Raw genomic sequence first — 7,189 nt, forward strand, 5'->3', positions numbered from 1 at the left:
GTGTTGTCACTTTGAGAATTGGACTCAATAAGGGTGGATAGGTGGGCTTGTTGGTAGTGGGTCATTTCATAAGCTTCGTTGCAGCGCGGCAAAGGACAAGGACACCAGAATGAAATGAAGGATTAACGCTGTGTGTCGTCGTTCGTTTCTTTCTGGTGTCCTTGTCTTTTGCCGCGCTACAACGAAGCTTATGAAAAAATTTGATCTCTCGTTACCTCTTACGCGAAAAGGTAAGGATCTGAAAGCGTTTATTCCTCTTTACCTGTTTTTCTTAATAGTACAGCGGTAAACCTGTGCTCTGTGAATCACCAGGTTGCGTGGTAAAGGCTGCGCGCATTTACGACCTAGATTTACGAGGCCGCCAGCACACAACGTTTTAGGACGGAGAGGAACAGTCGTTCGCTGAGGTGTGTTGTTGTGTGCAGAAATGGTGCGATGAAAGAATGAAGATGTACTAAATATGTGTTGGGAAGTAGCTTATCAAAACATGTCTCGTGTACCTCACTACGGTGTGCATGTCGATCATAATGAGATCTTGTCACCTGAAATTCGGATTTTTTATTCCACGCACGCAGAGTACGAGCCTTTTCAGGCAAAAAGGGAAAATAGACAACCACCTAACTGTAGCACGAAGCCACAAGGAAATCCATACGGATTTCTCAGAAATAAAGCATCTTAGTCGCCAAAAAATTCGTCCTGGTCCGGGGTTCGAACCCGGGACCAACGCCTTTCCGGGGCGGTCGCTCTACCAATTGAGCTAACCAGGAAGCTAGCAATTGGCAGCGCGAGGGCGAATTCATCGACAACTCGAAGCAACTGGACACATATTGAAAATCAGTTCTGCGGAATCCCGCAAGGTGGCGGAAGGGTTAAGAAAGGGAAAATAGACAACCACCCATTTGTAGCACGAAGCCACAAGGAAATCCCTACGGATTTCCCTTTCATAACCCTTCCGCCACCTTGCGGGATTCCGCAGAACTGATTTTCAATATTTTTCAGGCATTATATAATCAACAAATCGTCTCGCGCATTGCGCTACGTCTGTTGAATGAGAATTTCAAAATATCGGCCGCTTCTATCAATACAGCTGCATGTTCAAGGAAACAAAAAGATGTTCAAGTAACCTGGGTTCATATCGTTTTACTTTACAAGCAAGCGTAGTAAAAATTTTGCGAGCAGCCACACTGGCCGACATATAAAATTCTCAATCGCCATATGGCACGAGTGCGGCATGCAGCCGTAAGCGTGGTGACATTGCGAAAAGCTTGTGATTGTGCACAACCTGAACTCTTCGCGTAAGGAAAAGAGAAAACGACGCAACTACGCGTAAGTTCGAGCGCTGCAACTCTGGTTTTTACTTTGTGTGTGTATTGACCAATATTCCCTCTCACCGATTGTGATTACGATGATCGAGAAAGCTAGTTCCGCGTCAGGAAGGCCTTGTAGCACTGGTGATGCAACGGCAGCGGTAACAAAGTTAATTTGTAGCGCTGGCCTTTTTCAAGCAGAACAAGCTAACGAGGCAAAAAAACGACCCTAAAGCTTACTGGATATCTTCAAAACAAGAAAGAAAAGGTTAACAAGCACAGGAGTGAAAAGAAGCATTCGTGGAGAGCAACCAACACAGTTTGCAGTTTATTCGAGCCGTTGCATGCTTTAACCGGAACGCCCAAAGGAACTTGCGGTGTGCTCAAATGAAAAGGCACAGCAGGCCCTCTCTCTCTCCACTTCAAATTTTCTCTTTCGTTCGAACTTCCTAAGTTATATTAACTTGCTAAGGTAACGACACAAGATATTAGGATGAAATCATCATCCGTCTGTGCTGGTTACGAGCATGGAGAGCGTTGTGGTGCAAGATGAAATGGCACAGATACTTATCTGTTTGCTCTATAGATCTTTGGGAGCACTGGAACATACATGCAGAGTGGCAAACTAGCAATAACACTGCTTCGAGGCTACCGCTTGCTAACATGCGGCTTCAGTTGTGAATCAATAATGCCCTCAGTATGACTGAAGACCATACGAACATAAATAAATAAAAAAATGCAGGCAGGCTTATTCTTAGCACCCTGAATCAGTGTTAAACGCTATTAAGAAACAAGGAAACTGCTGGAATCAGCGGCAGATCCCATATCTGGCAGATGCCATGCACTGTGGGAATAGACGTAATGCGAAGCAGCCAGGAAGGAGCTGCAAAAACCGCATTGTTTCGGCTTCAAAGCAAATCAAGGCATACGTGCCACGACATGTCGTTCACTATCGCACGTTTGTCATCCATGCATACATCTACAATATGATGTATACCATGCTAATAAAACGTATACTCTGGTATATGCAATACGTGACCTGGAATTTACGTTTGTCATGTACTCATGTCATGTGATACGAATTTTGGTATTAATGCAGTGAATGAAATAGCCGCGAGCGCCGCAAGAATGTTTCATGTAAATCATGCCGTAAATGACATGTATTTCATGATTTTCAAGTTAGCACCTATGATTTATGCTCGTCATACAATCATGTTATGCCATACCAATTTTGGTATATATAAAGCTAGTGAAACGACCATGACCGCACCATGGGCGTGGCGTGCAAACCATGCCATGCATGACATGCATGTCAAGCTTTTCATGTTACCACCTGCCATTATGTTATTGCTGCAGTCATGTCACGCCGCACCTATTTTGCTATATATAAAGGTAGTAAAACACCTGCGAGCGCACCATGAGAGTACCATGTAAATCATGTTGTGGATGACATGCATGTCACGATTTTCATGTATACACTTTGTCATTTACGTTAATCAGGCTTTCGTGTCATGCTATACCAATTTTCGCATATACGAAGCTGGTGGAACCATCGTGGAACATGAGCGCGGCATGTAAATCACGTCATACATGACATAGGCCTTCATATTATGATTTGAATGTTATGACCTGCCATTACTGTTACTCCTTGAGTCATGTCCCACCACACCAGTTTTGGGGCATATCCAGTCAACGAAACGGCCACGACAGCACAAAGTCCTAGGCGGCTATATAGATAGATATAGTCGGATGCAACTTGAGAAGTCCGGGGAGGCCCTGCCTAGACCAACGAAGCTCGGCAGCCGATCTCCTCCGGCACTAAAGAAATAGTCCCGATCATGCACTCGGCAATGTTCTCCGAAGGCGGGGTCCAACGGCCGTCCGGCTAATGACGACATTCTGGAGTGGGCGCCCGCTGGTGCAGCCTTGTGTGCATCCGCCATTTTGAAAAGGAAATGCCAAATACTTCTAATCTTGTATCACGCTCAAAGTGACAGAAGTTCACTAAGAAATCCTTCGCATTGGAAATATTCACGCTCTGTGAACGTGAGTGCCATGCTCAGGGCTCTCGTCTTCTTGGCGTGTCGACCCAAATTCAACCTACGGCGGCCAAGAAATTACGTACCGTGCAACGACAGAACTGGAAACTGTCCCGCTAAAGCTTAATTGTAGAAGCACAGGTGCGTTTAGTACAAATGAAGAACAATTTAGAGTACCATGTACTCTACTACGGAACAGCTGCATGCAACCGTCCCCAAAATTTTACAGCGAAAGCTGTTATGAGATCATTTCAGCGGCCGTTTTTTGGCGCCGTAGTTGTCGGCCGCCGCCGCTGCCGCCACCGGTGTCCGCAACTACTATCGCTCGAAATAAAAAAAAATTCCAGGATGGAACGAGGTTCGAACCTGGGCCCTCTGCGTTGGAGCCCAGTGTTCTACCTCTGAGCCATGCCGGCGCTTGAAACTGGTTTGCAAAAAGGTCCTACACAGGCTTCATGTCGTGAAGGAACCACATTAACTTATGCAATATAGCGTGGTAGAAGAGTAAAATAAGCACCGAGCGTCGCACAACGCGAATTCTGTAACCAGTCGTCACACAATTCGAATTGCGCAACGAGTAGGTTGTTGAATGGTTCCAACCCATTACATAGGGGTCCGCCATAATTCTTCATCGTCATCAGGCACAGCATCAACAAAGTGCGCATAATACCTTACATGCGTTTAGCAGGTACTACGGCTCTCTGTAGAATGACGAAAAATGGCGTAGTGCCTGCTTCCCTACTTCTCTAAAATTACAATGATTTATAGCGTAGTGGGTTTCTCGCAGCGCACTTGTATTGGTTGCCAAGGAAGCCCATAAGCGCATGATCCATTTCCTCGGGGTCTCAGTAAAAGTTCTTCGCCCCCAACCCCCGCTCTCCCACGTCAACGTATGATAAACAGCATGGCGGGAGAGGGAAATAGCGACCGGGCGTCACCCAATGCAAATTGCAAAACTGGTGGGCCGTTTAAATCTTCCAAACCATTACAAAGGTCTGAGCCATAATTCTTCATCGTGATCAGTCGGCGCGTCAACAAAGTGCACATAATGCCTTACAGACGTGTAGCTGGTGCCTCGCTTCTCCGCAAAATGACGAATAATGGCTTAGTAGGTGCTTCCCAACTTCACAAAAATTGTGATTTATGGCGTAGTGCGTACCTTGCTAGTGTACTTGTATTAGTAGCCCCAAGAGAGTTTACAACGGGCTCCAGAACCGCCGCTCTTCCAGCTTTCGCTGTGACTGTGCTGTAGTTTCAGCGCAGGCCTTGCGTTTTTTTGTTTTTTTTTGTCAAGAAGAGCGCCTCATACCAGCGCCCACTGGTGTCAATATATGACGTTTGGGTAAACGATTTCAAGCGGTAAACGATTTCAAGTACTCACCGAGGAGATGCTCAATTACAGCACTTACAGTCCATAGAGCCAGAATACAGTAGCACTGCCAGCACATGGCATACCCAAAAGCCTCCGTGGTTACGCTGGGCAGATTGCAGATTATGACTTCATAGCTTTTAAAGATATTTGGCAGCACTACCAGAAATACCCGGGGAAATAGTTCGCTTGTTTTTCTGCATATTCTTTATACTGCCACCTCCGAACGCAAACGAAATATAAGAGAAAAATTGAAAAATTCTGCTAGTCATATTGAAACGCTAACTACTCACGGGTACCACAAACGGTGGCGTGAATTTTTAAGACCGTCCGTCCATAACCTGGCACGGTGCCTGCTGTGGCAGTTCCCCCTCACACGCTCTCAGCAATCACGTGATGGCACAGCGGCGCATAGTATCAGTTGCGCGTTGCTCCTTCCAACGCGCGTTGCGCAACTGTTGCGCAAACGCGGCGGCAGCGCCGCTAGACGCCGCCGCAGCGTCCAGTGGAGTTAGTCGGATGGCTCCCAAGCGGCCCGGTGATGATTCCACGGTCCGGAGAAGGACCCCAAGAATGTGGATTCCCCCGATATCATGACAAAGTCAGTCGAATTATCACAGGCTTTCTCCGAACACACTTTCGAATTGACAAAGTTTCGTTTCATTTTTTCTATGTATTTCTATGTTGTATGGCGTAGTGGGTACGTTGCTAGTGCACTTGTATTAGTAGCGCCAAGAGAGCTTACAACGGGCTCTAGAAACGCCGCTCTTCCAGCTTTCGCTGTGACTGTGCTGCGGTTTCAGCGCAGGCATGGCGTTTTTGACGTGACTAATAAAGAATTATTATTGAATTGATTGAGTGAAAGCAGATTGCGTCGGCTTACATGTAAAATACAATGTAAAAAAATATTAGTGAGACTGTACAGAGCAATAGAAAGTAAATAAAGAAATGGGACCAGCACAAGGAGAACGGAAACCCTAGGCATCGAGACACACACAGAGCGCTGAATTCAAAAAGGAAGTCATTACTGGGAACGGCAAGTTTGAGTTTCAAGCGCTGTGGTGTGTGTGTGTGGTGTGTGTGTGTGTGTGGTCTCAATTCCGACGTGGTGGCGTCCTTTTTGCGCTGGGTAACATTTGTAATAAACCATGAACCAACTCGCCCCAAGCTGCTGTGTTAAGAAAGTAAATATTGGCTCGTTTTTGTTTCAGGATGAAAGTGCGTCCATCAATCCACGCTATCCACAGGATTTACTGCGTCAACAGGATTTCGAGCTGGTGTTTACCTGAAGGCTGGCATACGATGAGGCATACGTATTTCGATGTTGCCTTCCCTGGAAGCGATTCACCTAGGTGTTTATTGCCTTCTAATAGTGTCTGAGTGTGGTTTTAAATAGTTTTTTTTGTGAATGGACTTCATTAATTCGTATTTGTGTGCTAGGTTAGCACCTGTCATGATCAAAAGCCTCATTCCTTGACGTTTCATAACACAACCAGGTAGTGGTTGTATATTAATTTTATAGAACATGTAATATATCATGCACCTATTGGTTTATTACTGGAGCTTGTATGACGCGCATAGGAAGCATCATGTGAAGCTTAATTTTACCAATGCCCACAAGGGAACATGTGAGGAACTTTAAAGAAAAAATACCTGACAAAATGTCGCTTTGATTGTGATTTTCTACAACATTGCAAAGCACAAATGTCAGGAGCACCCAACTAACAGTTAATTATGAGTAAATATACAGCGTAAATCAATAGCAATACCCCATATTCTGTAACGTTTTCGCTTCAGCACCACATTTTTTTTGTTTTCTGGCAATGTTTACACTATTGGTGTTGTTTAAATTACGAACGAACGTTTCACCAAGATAGACGCGGAGGGATATATAATGACATTGGCCCTAAAATTAAACGTACGTCATTTCCTTCTTTCCTCTACGAGTAAGATCCTAACAAAAATTTACGTTGTAGTACAGAAACATTAATCTTGATTACTAACCTATTAAACAAGAAAGTAAAAACTGCTTGCATTTATTAATCCCTGTAGTGGGAATGAGCCATCGACGAAGAACAAGAACAAGATGAACGAGAGAGGTGACAAGAGGGGCAAAAAAAAAAATATTATGCTTGGCTGAGAAAAATACTCCTCAATCTGTTACAAACACTTTGTAGCCAAGCAGCCAGTTGATACTAGTACTTCGTGTTTCATAAGTAAAATATGTTTTTGCGAGTCAGTATATGCATTGCATATGTCGATGCCTTTAATCGAAATGTCTCCGGTAGACTTAAACCATACTTGACGTTTATGCACCAGCAGTGCCATTGTCACATTAATATTGCTTTCGTTTATTCTTCAACGTAATTTGCCCGTACGTGTTGCTAAGTACGCCGAAGCTCACCGCCTGATTGTGTCGCCGTGCACTGGTCGTAAGCTTTAGGAGTATAGGGCGAACAAAACAACTTACAAAA

General features: G+C 44.8%; 1 non-coding gene across 1 annotated transcript; it reads right to left on the reverse strand.

The window, feature by feature from the left end:
• Nucleotides 1-693: 693 nt before the first annotated feature.
• Nucleotides 694-767, reverse strand: Trnas-gga (transfer RNA serine (anticodon GGA)). Its single transcript has one exon. It is a non-coding gene; the product is annotated as a tRNA-Ser (tRNA).
• Between the last annotated feature and the right edge of the window lie 6,422 nt (nucleotides 768-7,189).

This window comes from Rhipicephalus sanguineus, unplaced genomic scaffold (genome assembly GCF_013339695.2).
Source record: "Rhipicephalus sanguineus isolate Rsan-2018 unplaced genomic scaffold, BIME_Rsan_1.4 Seq8980, whole genome shotgun sequence".
Taxonomy (NCBI): Eukaryota; Metazoa; Arthropoda; class Arachnida; order Ixodida; family Ixodidae; genus Rhipicephalus; species Rhipicephalus sanguineus.